General features: G+C 42.5%; 1 long non-coding RNA gene across 3 annotated transcripts in view; it reads left to right on the top strand.

The window, feature by feature from the left end:
* Positions 1-17,220: 17,220 nt before the first annotated feature.
* Positions 17,221-18,678, top strand: part of LOC116780872 — a 39,769-nt gene continuing 38,311 nt past the window's right edge. For 2 of the 3 annotated variants that reach the window (XR_004354685.1, XR_004354684.1), the window contains exon 1: positions 17,764-17,995. This is a non-coding gene — a long non-coding RNA (uncharacterized LOC116780872). Of the gene's footprint in view, positions 17,729-17,763; positions 17,996-18,678 lie in introns of those variants that run through there. The other variant, XR_004354686.1, reaches the window with a different exon arrangement.

The raw sequence follows: 18,678 nt of genomic DNA on the forward strand, positions 1-18,678 counted from the left end.
CTCGCTATAAAGCTCTGCACTGGGCTGCTTCTCCAGCACAGACTGCAGTAAGCCTCCTCAAGCAGCCTATGCACCCTTCGGCTTGTGGCCCCGCTGCTGCCACAGTTTTGACAGCAACGCCTTTAACTGGCATATGTAGGTCCCACTGTAACCTGCCCCTCTGACAGTCACAGTGTCTGTAAGAGCTCCTCTTAAAATGAGGTTTTGTTGTATTTTCCTTGGAGGATGTTAGTGGGCTGCTGGGGAGTCCTTGCTTAGCTGCATGCCCTGGCATGGTGATTTAAAGCTGCAAGGCAAAGTCATTGTTAACACCAGAGCAGCGTGAGGATGGCCCTGTGATGAAATAGGAGTTATGTTGCCTGTTTCGAAGTCTGGCATTTCATTGTCACTAATAATGTCATGAATCATAATTATGTCTATTGTAGAGAGATTTTGCTCTGATAAAGGAAAGCAACAAATGGTATTAGCCATTTGATATACCATGGTGTCCACATTAGCTGTGGAGATATTACAGCGTGCATAAATCGTGCCTTTGCAGTCTGGCTGGTGTGCAGGTGATGAGGGATGCAAGCAGAGACTGGAGCTCTGAGGAGGGTGCCCAAGCCCCAGGAGAAGAGCCAGGAGAGACCCGATGGAGGCAAATGGCTGGGGAGGGTTCTCCTTTGTGCCTTGCCCGATTGTCTCTTCAGTGGCTGTGCCACCCCAAATCCCAGGGCAGCCCTTAGAGCAGGGTGCTGTAGGGACTGCTGAGATGTTGGGTCTGCAGGCAGGGGGTGGGCATGCAAATCTGTTCCTGGGTTAGCCTTCCCAGGAAGCTCACAGGCTGCAAGGAAAGGCAGCTGAAATAAAATGCTCCCAGAGGCCACTGCAATAGTGATTGGATTCATGTCCACAAGGTCTTCTCTTGCCTCTTGCAGTGGACAGAAGATCCTAGACTTGAACTTGTGAGCCTCCCTGTGGGGCCAGAGAAGATAGTCACAGGGTCCTTAGGACCAAGTTTGGGTCACCACCTCATGACTTGCTGGGATGCGCAGAGCCATGAGACAGAGCTTAAGCAGCAAGGGAAGGAGGAAAACCTGGTGTCTGTTTCCCATCCAGCTTCCAGTGCTTAGCATGTTTATAAGCTCATCAGTGTCCTTGAGGTTTCTATGTTCACACTCAGATGTGTTTGAATTCTGCCAGAAGGTCTAAAGCTACTGTAGGAGAGGGATTATACACAAGCAGAAACACCTGGTTCCCCTTCAGACTTGTTTCCTTGGGACTCAGGCTTAAAATATGCAATTTGCAGCATCTGCACCTTGTTTCCAGATGAAAGGAAGCAGCTAGAAAGCTGTGGTGGGTAGAGCACAGTTGAATGCCTCAGCAGCTTGCCTCCCTCTGAAATGAAATGCCAGATACCTCAGAGATGAGCCCAAAGCAGGAGTGGAGGCTTTTCCATGTCTTTTTTGCACATTTTTTTCTCCGGTGAGGGGCCACAAGTGATGTGTGTTGTGGTGCAAAGACATGCTCAGCTGCTACCACAGCTTTTATTTTTTGTGTAGGTTTTGACTGGTTTGGGGGGTTTGGGTTTGTTTATGGTTTTTTTGGCAGATGTTTTTGAGTTGTATGAATGTATGAGAGACACCTCTCTCTCCTATGCCTAGGTGATGAGAGTTTTTACATGGATGAATCACAAGATGCATGAGGTGCTACATCCAGAATTGCAGACTGATTATCTGAAAAAGGGATAACTTGCAAATGGCCTTTATCACTTTAAAATATGTCTAAGAACAGTGAAATGACTGTGTGAGTGATTTCCAAACTGCTCGACAAAAGTCTCAGTATTATCTTGGAATGTTTTTTCTTGATGCTTGTCAGATGTTAATTAGGGAAACGAACGGGCATTCACCAAAGATGTCTGTATTTATTTCAAACTTAATTATGCTAACCTAGAAACAGGAATGGACAATCATCCAGCAGCTACTCATTGGTTTGTTGTTCAGCTGGCAATAGATAACCATGCTGCAGTATATTTTTTTTAGGATATAGAGATTTAGAACCATCAACTCAGGCTTGCTCTTCAGTGATTTTTTTCCTTGTTTGTGGAGAGATTTTACCTCAGAGTTTGGAGAAGGCATAATCACTCACTGCGAGGCAAGAAATTATTTTACAAGAACAAATGCTTGTTGCCATGGTTTCCAAGAAGGAGAAAATCCAAGGTCATTCACTGTAAATGTTTCACAACAGTCAGCACCGAGGATACTCCCTCACCTCAGCGAGTAACCCTCCCTTGTCTGCAGATATATTCCTCCCATTTCCATTGGTATGCAGCTTACTGCTTAAGCCATAATAACATTGATAAGAATGAGATGTAAAAAACTGCTATATGTCTGGAAACAAACAAATTCAAGTCTGGATCTACAAACCTGTGGGATTTCACGGTTAGCTGCTTTCTGGCTCCTCTGTGCATCTCCTTGGAAAACCTGGCCCACCTGCTGTGTTTGCTGACCAGGGAGTTGCAGGTGCAACTGTGAAACTTTCACTTGAAGGAAACACCAGAGGAAACACATGGACAGGCTGGCACATGGACAAGTAAATGGAAAAAACACCAGAGATGGGGTCATACATCTACAGTCATGCCAGAAAAAAAAAAATGTCAAAAGCTACATTTCATGGGTTGTTCCTCTGGGTGTGAAGTAAAAAAAAAATATGTTTCTTTCAGTGAATGAGATTTATGGCATCATAACTGCTCCTGAATGTCTCAGTACTGGCCTGTGTGCTGGTGAGAGTAAAAAATACAGCTTCAAGCACACGTGCAAAATCCAGGTCCATGACCCTTCAGCATTCCATCAAAATGCCAGCAGTCTTCATACTACTGTAAAACTAGCATATCAACACAGTGATTAGATGAAGTTTCTCCTTATGTTGGAACTCCCAGGACAAATTAATTAATAGATAATACTATTCAGTTGTTTGCTTGGAATCACTAATTTTCATTCCAGCATGAATTTACAGAGGCAGGTACGTGAGCCTTTTGCTCCTGTTTAAACAGATGCAAAATATGTGTACACTTTACTCCATAACAAAGTACAGTTTACTAATCTTGGTTCATATGAAAAGTAAATGCAACCATCTAAGATGCGTCTAAAGCTTTATTAGTGTAGCAAGCATATTTCTTGCATGATGGGATGTATATGGTGCCTCAGTCAAGAGTGCCATAAAGTAAATGACCCTTGAGTACTTGCTAATTTCCCTTTCTGACAACTTAAAAACAGAAAAAAAAAATGTATCAAAGATTAGAAGTGACAAGGGAAACAACTACATTTAAGTGACAGAAATAATGTTTTGTAGTGGATCATCGGCTGCACTATGTGCACAACTGCAACTCAACTTACTAAGCCACCATCTCAGCAACTGAATATCTTGTGCGGAGGGAAAATTCTTTGTTATTAGAGCACCGGAGAGTGTATAGACTGCCAATGCATCCAACTCCTTTTTTGATAAGATTCCTGGGGCCAGCCAAGAATTCTATGAGTGGGACTAGACCTTCTGCCGCTAGCTTGCTATTTGAATCAGAAGAGATCGATGCACAAGTTAATTACAGAGAAAGAGAAGCACAGATGGAAATTCAAGGGCTGAATTTTACAAAGGATTTAAGGACTCAAGCTCTGCTTAAGTCCTGCTTTTAGCATCTAAATTCCCAACAGTCTTCCTAACACTTCAGCACAACTGCCACCTCTATGGGAAGCCTGCTACTTTCATGGCATCATGGTAAAGCTGCCTAAATGCCTAAATGCACAGAGCTGAGTTTCTGCATTTGTGTACTCTTGTCTCAGTGTAAGTAGTTCTTTAATTCACTAAGACTTAACTCCCCTTGGGTATTGAGATGTCTGAGCCTAGCTCCCAGTCTTCAGAGGCTTTTATCAGAATGCAAATAGAAATTCCACAACTGGTAAATAGTTAGAAATGTTTCTCATCTGGTACTGGCAAAGGAGTCAGGGCACCCAGTAACTGTGACCCTGGCCTGGAAATCGGAATAACAACACTCTGTGTTGGTCTACCTCTGACTCATTATCTGTCCTTGAAGGAATCATGTTGACCTCTCTGTGCCCTGATTTTCCCAGCTTTGAAATAACAGTGGTATGTTCCCACACTGAAGTTATCAGGTTGGAAAGTGCTAACAATTATTTCTCTGTGACCCCTTTGTGAAAGCCAAGGGACATCTTCTATAGGAGTTCAGATGCTAAACCATCTTAATTTCATCATAAAAATGTCTTTTGATCTGTCTGATCTATGCTTGCAGTCTCAGGTCAAAATTGTTGAGTGAGTCAGATATATGGGTTTTGACCTGTCATATCCCCCAAAACGATTTTTGTTGTGGAAATCTCCTTTATATAAGTACAGGTACTTTAACCGACTGTATGTATTCATAACATCTGTACTGGACTTATTATTTTAAATTAAAAAGGAAAAGAAAAAAACATTAAAAAAAAGAAAAAAGAGACATCATAAATATATTCAAAATATGTTGCTGATATATTTGGGGTTTTAATTATGTTAACTCTGTCTGTGGATGTGAAATACTTAAAAATGTGCCTCTCTGTCTAAAACCAAGCAATTCAATATTGAAGACTAGGTCATATTGTTCAGCAGTACCAGAGCATTCACATAACTTAGAAATCTTAAGAAACAAAGAAGACCACAGTCTCAGGCTGTCTCTATAATAAACCAACAAACTATTCTGACCTGTGTATACAGAAAATATTATTTTGGCAAACCTTTCCTTTCCAAACTCTAAAAGAAACAATTTGATTTCCTTAAGGAGTCTGCAAGGAATCTATGCTAGGCATTGTAACGGCACCTGCTATGCCAGCACAGCCGGTAATTTCTCTCCCTCTCCTAGTACACATGTCCAAGATCAAATTCCTGCAGTTTTCCCTTGCTACATTTCCTATCTGTTTTCTGCTCACTAAATCATAACTTTCCCTATATGAGCCTGTACCACAGTCTGATGCAAACTGAGCTGAGGAGGGGAGTGGCACATATAGAGACCATAATCACAATATAATGTTGTCATTTAATGTTTAAAATACCATTTAGGTTGTCTCGGTCTTTCCCTTCCTCCTTGTTCCTATAGAAGTTCTCATTTTTCAAAGTCTTTATTTTCACTTTTTCTGTCATGTTTGTCCTTTTCCCCCTTTTTTAAATTCTTATAAAAAGTTCTCTATTTCACAACTTAACCTTTCTCTTGGTTCAGTCTCTCTCCAACTGCAAAATTCCCCCTTCTCAGCATCTGCACAATCCATGGCACTCCCTCTGCCTTTCTCTCTGCATATTTTCTCACTGTATCCCAGCTTTTCCCTCCGTTTGTCCTCAAGACCACTCTCTCCTGTCTGTCCAGCAGCACCTCTCATCTCTTCTCCAGACCCCCAGCCTCTCAGCTGATGCTCACCCACTCAAGGGAAGAGGGCTCATTGGACGAAGACACTGAGAGAATAAGATGTGCCCACAAGGCTCTCTTGTGTGCTCTGGCTCCAGTATAACCCAACCAGCTTTCTTCTACACTTCACCTGAGCTGTAGCCCAGCACAATGTTGGTCAGTTTTGCGTCATCAGTCACTGAATTGATGAAGAGACATTTTCAGTTCATTTAAAATTAAGCATGTAAGTGAATTACTTCATCTCACTTAACTAATGGATGATATTCCAAGTCTAATAGTGAGCTGACATGCTATTTGAGTGTATAACTGATTTTCCTCTGGGCAGGACAGGAAGAGAGCAGGGATACAAAAAACAAACAAACAAGAAAACCTGCAAACTTTCCAAATCAAAAATTAAACCCAGTCCAGGTAAAGGTTTATGTGTGTATATAATAAAAAAATATATGCATGTATAGAAACTTATAAGTAAATTTTGCAAAGAGTATGTATATACATACTTTTAATATTCTAACTAATCATAATTTGTTTACCATCTATACACACTAATTTTCTTGTGCAAGTTACAGCTGTTTGCCAAAACTACTCTACTATCAAGTAAACAACCATCAATATGGCAAGTTAAGCAATTAAAAAAAAAATGTCTCCCACAGTTTTACAGTAAAAGTAGCAGACTACACCTCCCAGCACAATTCCCTATCTCCAGCCACTGTGTCAGCACACAGTATAGAAATAATTGTGTTTTTCTTCATCCCACTAATTTACTCTTGTTTGCCGTAACGGAATTGAAGAGAACTCTCCAGATACAAATATTTTGATCTTAACTTCAGGTGAGTTTTTCCTGATGATGTCATTTGTATCCTTTAGGCTATGAGATTTTAGTAATCTAGGTGCCAATTAAATTCATGCCTTCTCTGGCCCCACTTTTCTCCCCTAGTGGTGGCTTTGCAGAGAACTTCGCACATGTATGTACACAATCCATATGCAGGGAAGATGCTTTCGTGAATTTATCTATATTGTATTTGAAAGTAAAATCTAAGGACATGAGAAATAAGCCGGGTCTGCTAATATTATTGTAACCATCATTCACCTATTCGTGTAGGGGAAGGCTGGCAAAATGCCATGAAACAGCCTTATACTAATAAATATCTTCTGATGTAATAAAAAGGGAAATGTGTTTTCAGTTCCTGCTTCCTACATCAGAAAGACACATCATGTGGACCAAATCAAATTATACATAAAAACAAGGAAGAAGGAAAGAGCCAAGTCTATCTGCTTTATGTCATCTCATAAAGAAAGAAAAATTCCCCTACTTCTGATCAACAAAAGTCAATTTAGATGAGTATATCATATTAATAAAACCATAAATCCCCAAAGTTATTAGTGTAATCTTTTCATATTTGTTTTCCAACAACAATTTTGTTAACTGAAATTCAGCTGATTTTAGAGCCAAGAGACAAAATTCTTTTGTGCTTCACACAGAAACATTTTGAGAGTACTTATTAGGAAGCAGATGAAGTTACCTGCATATAAAGCAAGGACAAGAGGAGAACCCATCTGTAGCCATCTCCTGTAATATCTCATCTGAATCATAGCCTGGTAAAAAGGGCTGTTTCTGTGATCTGGGCTCTGAGCACTCCTGTAGAGGTATGGAAACATCATCTCATTAGTTGACTTTAAAACCTCATGTCAGACCTCGAAATCTTATTATACTATTTTATCCCAGACAGTGAATTTCTGGGATGGTTTCAAGATTTACTCTTTCATGGTTGTTTCAACCAGCCACTGTTCCTTCTTCTAGCAGCTGGTCTTTCAAAATTATCCTTCTTGCCCTGCTGGCCATGCATACATGTGATTCTGGGTCCCGAATCCAGGGGGACTGTGGTCACCAGGGGAGGAGTGAATGCACATCTCTCCTGCACTATCCCAGCTGCCTGGGCAGGTTTGATGGGGGATATGAACCTCTGAAGGGGTGCCCACCAGTATTAAATTAATTACTGAGAGGTGTAAAGAGGCTCTAGATCCTGCTAGAGAGCATTGGCAGGAGCAAGAGGAGGAAGCTGTGGAGTGATTATGAGTCTCTGGAAGACAAGCAAGGTGAGGGAAAATACAGTGGGGTACATGAAGCCTTCAGCAGTGCAGATCTACAGAGCCCAAGGAGTCGCCTGGTTTTCCCAAGCAGAAGGATTCAACCCTTTTTTGGGTGGTGAATGCCCTGCCATTAGCAATAGGAGAAAGAAAGAGTCAGAAGTCTGCATAGGAGCTGTTTGAAAGCAACTTGGGTGATGCTGCAGTTTGGATCAGAGGCCCATCAGGACTTTAATCATCTACAGCTAGAATGGTTGCCAAGTGCAGGCATTGTGAGCAGTGATGTGGCCCCCGAGGGGGGTGGCTGTGAGCCCTGGGCTCTGAACTGCTCCTCTGAGATGAGCAGCTGTGGGCAGCAGGGTTTCTGCAGAAGCCAGGTGAAGAGGTCTGCTGTCTGGTTTCCTTCTTTCCAGGCGTGTCCTTTATGCTGAACATGCGAAGAAAGGCTGCTAAGAGCAGAGCTGCCCTCTGGGTGCCCCATGGGAATCCCACCCCACTGCCACATTTTGCTGCTTTGTGGTCTATTGCCTAAGGGTACAAAGCAAAACTCATGGCCCAGACAATCTCCTCTTGTCTTGTCCTTCTACAGGCAGCTGTTCTCTTCTTGGCTTGCAAAGCGTTTAAGCTGGCATTTATCCTCTGTAACAAAACAAGAAATGTGTCCACCTTGGCCTCTGTCCAGCATTTTGTCCAGTGGCAGTGAAGAGATCTGTGGTGGGTACAGCTGAAGGTCAGGCAGTGGGAATAGGGAGAAAGGCCGTTTATAAAACATTAATTGCACTGTAGCTCCCTCATGTCTTTCCTCTGTCTTTCATGCCTGTATTTCTGAAAGGCCCATAACCACCTTATTGTTTCCATCCCCACAGAAATTCCATTATTTCTGTTGCTCTTTCTTTAGTACTTAACTGATCTACAAGCTGGAAGCTATTTGGCCTTTAGTGCTCCCTTGGAAGCATTATTTGGTTAATGCTTCATCAGAAATAGAGTCACTGCACTTGATTTTATACAGTTTGTGATTTTTCTCTATCTGACTCGCTTTCTTCCGAAGTAAAGCCTCAGTTTGAAATGCCAAACTGGAAGGACACAAAGACCTGATGCAAATGGATACAGTATAAGCCTGATAAAGGTGAAACAAAACCAAACACAGATTCTGGTTGTCCTTCCTTTTTACTGCAACTAATAAATTTGCCTTCTGCAGCTTTTCTGCTCTTCTGCTGTCTTTACTCTTGCCAGTTCATAAGACAGTTGCCTGTCATTTGGGGAAACAGTGTTATGACATAAATGCTGGATATGCATCCCTTGCTGCCACTGTATCAAACTTGCTGTTTCAGACAGAAATCAGAGTAGGTTTATATCACATCAACCTCACATCTACCTTTTTGCTGTGCATACCTCCTCTGTTTCTTGTCTGCAGCCTGCCACTGTTCTCACTGAACTGGTTTATGCTGAGCTGACTAAATGACTGTTCATCAATTATCTCCCCTCAGAACACTAAGGTTAAGAACACTTGCTAAGAAGATGCAGGATTCCTCAAGATGCTTCATCTTGGCTTGAAACCAAAAGCAAAGGGAGTTGAATAATTAGTGTTGGACTGTACATCCATGTGAGCCTGGAGAGACAGGGCTGAGTATGGAAAATCACGTCAATTTGTATAAACATTAACAGCTCCGTCATATCTGTTGGAACAAGTTCACTGAGGTCATGGATTAACTCACAAGGTTTTCCTATTCCATAATTAATTTCTATTTAACAAAATGTTAAATAAACATGCATATAAGTGTGTTTCCAGGCCAAAAATACATAATCTCCAGGTTAAGAAACTAGACTCAGGAAAGCCTCAGGAAATGAGAGCCTTTGTTCTTGGACCTTTCTTACAGTATCAAACAGATGATTCCTTCTACTCTAACTTGACAGAATTTCTTGTGAGATCTTAACATATGTACAGTGAAATGCTTTGTCTATAAATCTTAGTCTCACTGCTAGCTAGAAAATGAGCTAAGTTTTCAGGAAAACAATATATAATATCATGAACATCCTTGGCAAATAATCTAGAAATTGATGCTTGCTCGGTTGGTGTTGGTCTAAGGTTGAGTGAAAACACCAAACACTCCTGTGCATTTTTAATGGCTTATGTAAACAAGGTTAGCACTTTTATCCATATTGTCATTCCAATAAGCTTTCAATTAAAATGGATGTCCTTCTACATTAAAATCTCAAAGACAACTCTCCAGGAAAGTGCCTATTTCTATGTTCAGACTCCCTTCTAGTTACTGTAATGACTCTAGATTAAGATGTTACGAACCTGAAATGCCAACAAATTTGGCAAGCAGCCAGTTTGGGATACACAAGTGAATTCGGGTGTGCATGAAACTGTTTAACTTAAAATCCCCCCATGCTGAGAAGAGAGGGAAAACAAATAGCAAGCCTGCCGTGCAATAAATCCATTTCACTGAGTTATTGCACAGAGAGAACTGGATGCCTATTTATCGGTTTCCCTCTAAGTATTACATCTGCTTAAATTCACATTTTTTTCCTATGTCCTAATCTTCTTACAGAAGCCATCATTTCATTCTGCTTTATTACTATTAATGATTACTATTACTGTTGCAGCCGTCTGGAACAAGGCATGAAGCTACCAACACTACTGGAGGATGGGGACATGATACCTGTTGCTGGAATGAACAACTGATTCCCGTAGAGAGTTTGCAAAGAAGGAGCTCTGTCACAGCCCTCTAAGATGGACTGAAGAGGTTGTCATTCAAAGGGGTCACAGTGCCCTGTAATTGACACTGGCTTGTCTGAAGTGTTTCACCTACAACTGCAATACTGAAGTGAAACATGGTTAAATACCTCAGCAGCATGCTAGAGGGATTCTATTGCCCCTAGGACAGCAACTCAGCACTGCAGAGGGACCTGGATAGGTTGGAGAGTTGGGCTGATTCCAGCGGGATGAGGTTCAGCAAGGCCAAGTGCCAGGTCCTGCCCTTTGGCCACAACAACCCCAGGCAGTGCTACAGGCTGGGGACAGAGTGGCTGAAGAGCAGCCAGGCAGAATGGGACCTGGGAGTGTGGATTGACAAGAACCTGAACATGAGCCAGCACTGTGCCCAGGTGGCCAAGAAGGTCAATGGCATCCTGGCCTGGATCAGGAACAGCGTGGCCAGCAGGTCCAAGGAAGTGATTCTTCCCCTGGACTCAGGGCTGGTGAGGCCACACCTTGAGTACTGTGTCCAGTTCTGGGCCCCTCAGTTCAGGAAGGACACTGAGGTGCTGGAGCAGGTCCAGAGGAGGGCAACAAGGCTGGTAAAGGGACTCAAGCACAAGTCCTATGAGGAGAGGCTGAGGGAGCTGGGGCTGTTCAGTCTAGAGAAGAAGAGGCTCGGGGGAGACCTCATCACTCTCTACAATTCCCTGAAAGGAGGTTGTAGCCAGGTAGGGGTTGGTCTCTTTTCCCAGGCAACTATCAGCAAGACAAGAGGGCATGGTCTCAAGTTGTGCCAGGGGAGGTTTAGGTTAGATATTAGAAAGAATTTCTTTACAAAGAGGGTAATCAGACATTGGAATGGGCTGCCCAGGAAGTAGTGGATTCTCTGTCCCTGGAGGTTTTTAAAAAGAGACTGGATGTGGCACTTAGTGCCATGGTCTAGTAACCACAGCGGTGATGGGTCAAGGGTTGGACCTGATGATCTCGGAGCTCCCTTCCAACCCAGCTGATTCTATAATTCTGTGATTCTATGATTCAAAGTATAGTTCAGCTTCCCACAGCAAACTGCCTTTGCTCCACAACATGGAGTAGTTGTCCTTCGGAATTGAAGAGGACTATTTTTTTCAGGGATTGATCTCAGTGAGTCTTCATGTTTAGTCTGTCTCATCACTCTAAGCACCAGGATTTGTTTAAAAGTAAATAAGGTGAAAATGCAACTAAGTTATAATGAGCCTAATCTGCTGTTCTTGCATCTCATGAAGTTAGCAGGAAGCAAGATGTATAAATTACAATTTAACAATTGATCAGGTGTGATCTTTTAACAAAGATCAGGTGTGTATTTACTTTGTATGCAAAATATGTGCTTTTCTGTCACCTTTTTTATCTTTATAATAAAGGCTAAAGGGTAAGTTCTGAGTTAGGCACTTAGAAACATCCACTCAGACTTCAGCATCAAATTTATCACTGACATAAGCACATGGTTTTAGGGTGCTGCTGGTTTTGTGTGTAGTTTGACATGTGTCTAGTTACAAATAGAGATGTCCCAACCTTACTGGCAGTTTTACTCCTGGAAGCTGAGTTGATACTAGTGAGTGTGCATGTGTTTGGTAAAAGTTTGCCAGATACATACCTGAGAACAATTTTATCTGCATTATGAGTAAAGGAGGAAGGAAAAACACAGCCTGCCAAGTTGATGCAGCTGTGTTGTGTACTGATTTGTCTTTGTGCAGATGAATTATACAGCCAAGGAATTTCCAGCTCTTGGCACAGGCTGCTAAAGCATGGATAAGCTTACCATTCCTTTACTTCCAGCAAGGATCAAGAGACAACTGTCCCATCTTCATGGATTGGAACTCACAGATTGGAATGGATTCTCCCCGAAAAAAAAAAAGGATAGAGAAATCCTTTCAACATCAAGCAATTAGCTCTCCTTCAAGAACAGTTCCCCTTGCTGTTGACTAATCTTCATGCCTTGGGTAGAAGAGGTGAAATCTGCTTCACATTGATTTTCTGGTTCACCTCTGGCTTAAATTGGTACAAATCCTTTTAAACACCTTCAGTAACCTTGTGTTTTGCTAAATATTTGAGGGCAATTACTATCTCAATGAAGAAGCTTCATTAAAATCTACTCATCAAAGACTACTTATTTCAGAGTAATGTTTGAAGTTAGTGTTTCCCCTTAGAATATAGTGGTCGTGTGTCCAATAAGTAGTGAAGCCTGAATGTTCGGGGTGTCATACAGCTGAGGCAAAAGGCAGCTCAGTCTTGCTTGTTGTGATGTGTTCAACTTAGCCTGTGCCATGTTTTGGACAAAGGAAATACTACAGTCACCTAAAACCTTAAGGATTGTGGAAAAATACCTGTGGGCAAATCCAGAAGAATTCAGCCAGTCTTGGAACTTATTCTCAATTTGATTTGTTATATCCACTTCATAGATTTGAGGACTACGCATGAAGTTAAAGTATGTGGCACCAGTGCTAATCTTTAATTTGCAAATGAAAAATCAATTTCAGAATGCTCATAGAACAAAAACCTCTCTGGCTCATTGATGTCAGCAGCAACTTGAATGTTGCTTGTTCTAAATATAGGGATTTTTTTTTCCTTTGTTAGAGGGGCCCCATCTTCTGATAATGATACAAAGAAAAGCGTCTTGTATGTTAATACAGTGCCTGGATTCCCAGGAAACTATTTAGATCTTGGATGACTAGGATGTTTTGTTGAACAAGTCACACTGACACACTAATGCTTGCTAACAACCCATTGAGTTCATAAAGTTTGAAAAAGCACCAACAAAGGACAGATGATGCAAGACAGGGAAAAAAAAGAGGCAATTGGTTTTTCTCAATATAGTTGATAGATGCTTGGAAATTAAACATGACATATTGCTGGAAGCTGAAATCTTCCATTGTCCTGCTGATCTCTCCCTCTGTTTGCTTTCTCTTCCCTATTATAAATAAAATGTAATGTTGGAGGAATTGGTATAGTCAATAACTGGTTGTTGTGTTGCTGTTCTACTGATATCTTGCAAGCATTTCATGTTTTTTTGGCCTGCTTAGGATCACATATTCATGTGGAAGAGGGGATATAAGGGAAGCAGAAAAACAATCACTCATCAGGACCACTCAGTAAGGACAGAGGCAATGCCCAAGTTCTTCTCTTCCACACAAGCCTACTGAAGCCTTCATAGAAGCATCTGAAGGGATAATGGGAGGGATTTGCTCTATACTACATAGCTGTAGTCTATATCCAGACGAAAATCAGTTTAGCGATAGTACTTAGGACAGCTGATTGGCTTACCAGCCAAGGGAGATGCCTTCTCACTTCCATTCTATTTCTTAAGGCTGTAATTGTTACCTATTTGGAGACTAAGTCAGTAGAAAGTCAACAGGTGGAGTTTGCCAAGCAAATTCCTCCCTTCTAAGAGAGGTGTTGACTATGAGGTAATTGTGAATTTGGGGTTTGTTTCGTTGTTTGTTTGTTTGTTTCTGCATGTGTCGGGGTTTTTTCCCCCAGAAATAGGGAAGAGTTCAAATTAAACAGATTCAGCTTGAGAATTTGCTGAACTAGATGGAAATAATGACTGAGTCAGAAATGTTACCCTACAACTCAGTTATTTTTGTTCAAAAAATCTATCTGCTAGTTGCATCATGAAATAGAGAAAGTTGTCTCAGTCTACTTAAAAAATGAAACAGGGATAGACTTAGACTAGTTCAGGGCCTCAGCCAGTTCTGACAGTGTTTGGTGAAAAACAGCTTTATTGAAAACTCCTGACAAACACAAATGTCCCAAGCTGCTTGTCTATGTCATGTGGTTTTTAAACATTGCTTCATAACTCTATATTGGTACATAGAAGTCCACTCTGTTCTTGCCAAAACCTGTATACTTGATGCCTTAGCGTCAACCCCCCTAATTAGGCTGCTTGTTTCAGAGGCAAGACCCGTGGCTGCCTGATTTCAAGGCAGCATCACAGGAGGTAGCACTCTCCAGATGACCTTCAAGGGTGTAATCTTTGTGACTGCTTGCTAATATACATTCCCTTCTGGTAGCTGGCTGTGACATCCCACCCTTAAGGGGGAGGAACACGCAAGATTTGTAGATGCTCATGGTTGAAAGGAATGACAAAAGTCAGAGGATCCACAAAAACTTACAAAGTTTTATTAATAAATTACACACTTGGCATGGAAATAGGTATGCTGGTTCCTGACCTTCTGTATAAGCACAGGACAGTGGGTTTAGGATAAAGGGGTAACATGGAAGAGAAGAGAGAAAGGAAACAATGAATTAAAGAAGAGGAGAGAGAAAGAGAGAGAGAGAGAAAGAGAGAAAGAGAGAAGGAGAGAAAGGGAGAGAGTGAGAAAGAGAAAAAGGGAGAAAGGGAGAAAGAGAGTGCCTCGTGTGGGTATCTTTTCATATCTAAGTTTTCCCCACCCTGCAGATAAGTTTCTTACTTTCTATGCAAATCAGTTATCATGCACAGTCAACCCTTCTAGAGCTTTCTGAAAATGGGTGGGAGGGCTTCAGGGGTCTTGGGTGATCTTGGTTCTTCCCTACAGTCCATCCGCACTTCTTGGCTTCATTCCTGCACTTGCACTGTACTGTTTGTGCTTATCTCCAGGAGCCAGAAAAAGAACGTTTACCCCAGAAAAGTGCTGCCCTACATCCACATGGCCTCTTCTCCAGCCACGTCCTGTTCTTTCTCACAGTCTGTTACTACCAATAATCGTTGGTTGTTGTTACCAACAATCCTTGGTTGCCTCCACAGCTATCTGGCTATCATTTGAGACATACACATTAGCTCCTTAACTTCTAGTCTTCTACACTGGCTTACTGAGACCAAACCTCTGTTTATTCCTTGCTTTTTTCTTCTTAGTGATTATTGAAAACCATACACAGAACACTCAGCAGTGACAAGCTAAACTAAGCAACTAGTGGAGGTGCAGTCTAATCCCATCTGCTCTGCAGGAGGCTCCCAGTGCATCTGGGTGAGATCCAGGAAGGGGGTCCAACAGTCTTGCATCCCAGTCCCATGGCTGCACAATGCTGTCCTTCCTTTCTACTGTCTATATCTCCTTGGTTACCTAATATGAATCTCAGAGCTTTGACTTAAACATTAGCAACAGGACACTCTGGGAGGTTGTTTTAATGGCTGTTAACCAAAACTTGACAGTAGACTTTCTCTACAACACAGTATACGAACTAGTGAATCAAGACCTTTGAATCCCTTATCCTACCAGGAGTCTTCCCATATGTCTCTTCTTCCCTTTGCCCCCTTTGTAGGATTAATTCTGTGTTATAATTTAAGTGGTTACTTGTTAGTGAGTTATAAATTCCCTTGCTTAAATACATGAATACACATATTGATGTATACAGGTAGCAGATGCTAAACTTTTTTTAGTTTTTCACTTCATGAACCTCTGGCTGGGAATACAATGCAAAACATTCAGGTCAACAAAATTGTGCCTCCTGTGTGGAGCAAAATCTGGTAAAATTAGACTAGGAGGAACTGTTCTTCTGATGCTATTTTATTCTGCTGGTTTATTCAGCTACTCACTCTAGGCAGGAGTGAATTATTTCTTTTAATGACGATCATCAACATGGAAGACAATTTGTCCTTCTCACAGAAGGGACTCACTGATCATAGTCAGGTTTTCCACTTTTCCTTGTAATTATCAAAAATAATGATAAAATAAGACAGTACTATATCTATGACTAGTTATTAAGACAGTACTCTATCTATGACTAGTTATTAAGTAAACGATAGTAACGATAGTAAATGAAGAAAAAACACTGTACATCTGACTTAAACGGATGCTTAGACCACAGTGTTGTACAGGAAATGTTGAAAAATATGCATGAAATGTTCACTGAAGTTAATGAAGTTATAGCAGAATGACTAAACTTGATCTCTGTGACTGAAAACTATGGCAATAACTCTATCTTTAGCAGAGAGTAACCTACAATAAAAATCTCACACAGTAACCTACAATAAAAATCTCACACATACAACCAGACAAATAGAGTTCATACACAGAGAAGACAAACATACCATGTTTTCTCTATTTCTAACAGAAAGCAGTCAGTCCATGTTAAGCATCTGTGTCAGTGAAATAAGCACCAGCATTTCCTATAAAGCTGTCTAAGATCGTACTCTTTTTCACTGAAGTAGTGGGGGTATTAAAGAGTGCAGAGAAGCACAGTTAAAAGGTCAGAAAACAACAGAAGCTGCTGTAGCGGCTGAACCTGTCAAGGTGTGTGCAAACAACCATAGTGCCTTTGGAGAGGGAGCCATCATAAAAAAGGTCTCCTAAGCCCTTTGGGTGACCCTTCTGTTTTCGGCGGCTTTGCTTCTCCATAATACTTAGAGGAAATACGTTTTAATTACTTGTAAAGCCACTGGTCTGATGCTTCTTAGATGTGGCACAGAAATACGTTTTCTGCTATCAGTCTCTGATATCAAATGTTTCAAGTGATATAATCCCCATTGAATTCATCAGGTGTAAATTATCAAAAATGTACACCAGTTTCTGTGCATATTGTTAACCTTCGATTCTATGGTTTACTACTCCAAGCATATATTCAGATCTTCTGAATGCCTCCTGAGGATACCCATCTTTCAGTAATAAGACCAAGACCTATGGCCATGTTTAGAGGTTATAAATTCTTCCTGGAGAGTTAAAGACATCTTGAAAAACAGACTTAGACACATACTAATAGACATGTTTGACTGGCAGTGCTAAGAACAACAAAATAGTTTTTTAAAGGTGGACATGCTGCTTTTTCCTAAGAATTTCCTTAGAATATGTTTTTCCCATGCTAGTCTAGTGCTTTATTCTCAGGATTTTTTCATGGAGCAGAAAAACAATCTATATAAATTTTATTGTGAATATCACTACAACTTTGTTCAAAATGTCAAGACTGGACTTTTCCATGGGACAAAACTGAAATGTCTGTCGTGGGTTGAGGTGGCTGGGTTTTTGGTAGCGGGGGAGCTACATAGAGTGGCTCTGGTTAGAAGCTGCTAGAAGTTTCCCCCCCCCAGTGAAGCCAATGATAGCTGGCTACAGGAGGGACTTCCCCCTGCTGGCCAAGTGAAAGCCAATAATTGTACCTCTGTGATAACATATTTAAAAACAAGTTTGTTGTGCAGAAGTATTTTCCAGCCAGGGGAGAGCTGATCAAAGCTCCCGGGCGGCCCTGCCACCTCCCCTGCCGTAGGGGAAGAAGGGTGATGGCAGCAGCCCGGCCCAGGCCTCTCGGCACCTAGCCCAGAACAGGCAGCGACGTCCCAGCCAAGCAGCCTGTGCTGCTCTCGGCAGTGCCGGCCGAGCTGAGTGGCAGTCCCTGCAAAGCGCCGGTTGGGGCCAGGGCCAGGGCCGGGGCCAGGGCCAGGGCCGGTGCCGGGGTGTGCGGCCCCATGAAGAGCAGCCTCGCAGTCCCTGGGCCCGCCCTGGGAGCAGCCCATGCTGGAGCCCATCCTGCCCAAGGAGCCGAACAGTATCGACAGCACCAAAGCCCCCAAGGTAAACTGCAAGGGGGGGTAGTGCCCCACAGGCCAGGGCGGCAGCGTGGCCCCTGCTGGCAGGCACTGCCCTCCCTTGGCCCCGGCCAAGTCGAGCAAGGGCCTGGGCTGGGGCAGCCCACCGCAGTGCAGCCGAGCCCATGCTGGAGCAGACGGATGCATGGAAGAAGGCTGTTACTCAAGTGGAAGGCCCAGGATGGAGCGGAGTCCTTCAAGAGACTTGTGGCCTGTGGAGAGGAAAATTCACACTGGAACAGGTTATTCCCAGGTAGGACTCATGGCCCTGTGGGGGATCCACATCAGTACAGCTCACCCTATGAAGGACTGCATCCTATGAAGGACCATCGGGATGCAGAAACCCCCTCCCTGCACTTCATGGAGAAGTGACCCTCGGGACGGTAGATATGAAAGAACTACTGCCTGAGGGGTGGACCCATGTTGGAGAGGTCCATCAAGGACTGTTACCCATGGGAGGGACCCCACAGAGCAGGGGAAGGACTCAGAGCTGTGCCCCCCCCCCCGTATCCCATGGTGAGGACCATGGTGGAGCAGGCTATCCCCCTGCAGCCCATGGAAGAGTGACCTACAAGACAGCAGATTTGGAAAACCTGTTGCCCGAGGTGTGGACTTGTCCTCCTGCACTGCTGCAGAGAGAGGAGGGAGAACATGGAAGGAAGGAGGGGTGGGTGGAATGTGTATTTAAGACTATTTCTCACTCTTTAGATCTCATCCTGTTAGTAATAAATTTTAGTATTAACCCCACGTTGAGTCTGTTTTGCCTGTGTGACCTCTCCCAGCTCAGAGAAACTTTAGTGGGTGCCTAGAATCTGGCCCAGGTCAACCCAGGACAATATCAGAAGTATTATGGATTAATATTAAACTAAACTGGGTTAAGTATCTTTAACTATTAAATACCTCTGCAAGTTAATGTCATATTTCAAAATAGTTAGG

The sequence above is a fragment of the Chiroxiphia lanceolata genome, chromosome Z (genome assembly GCF_009829145.1).
Source record: "Chiroxiphia lanceolata isolate bChiLan1 chromosome Z, bChiLan1.pri, whole genome shotgun sequence".
Taxonomy (NCBI): Eukaryota; Metazoa; Chordata; class Aves; order Passeriformes; family Pipridae; genus Chiroxiphia; species Chiroxiphia lanceolata.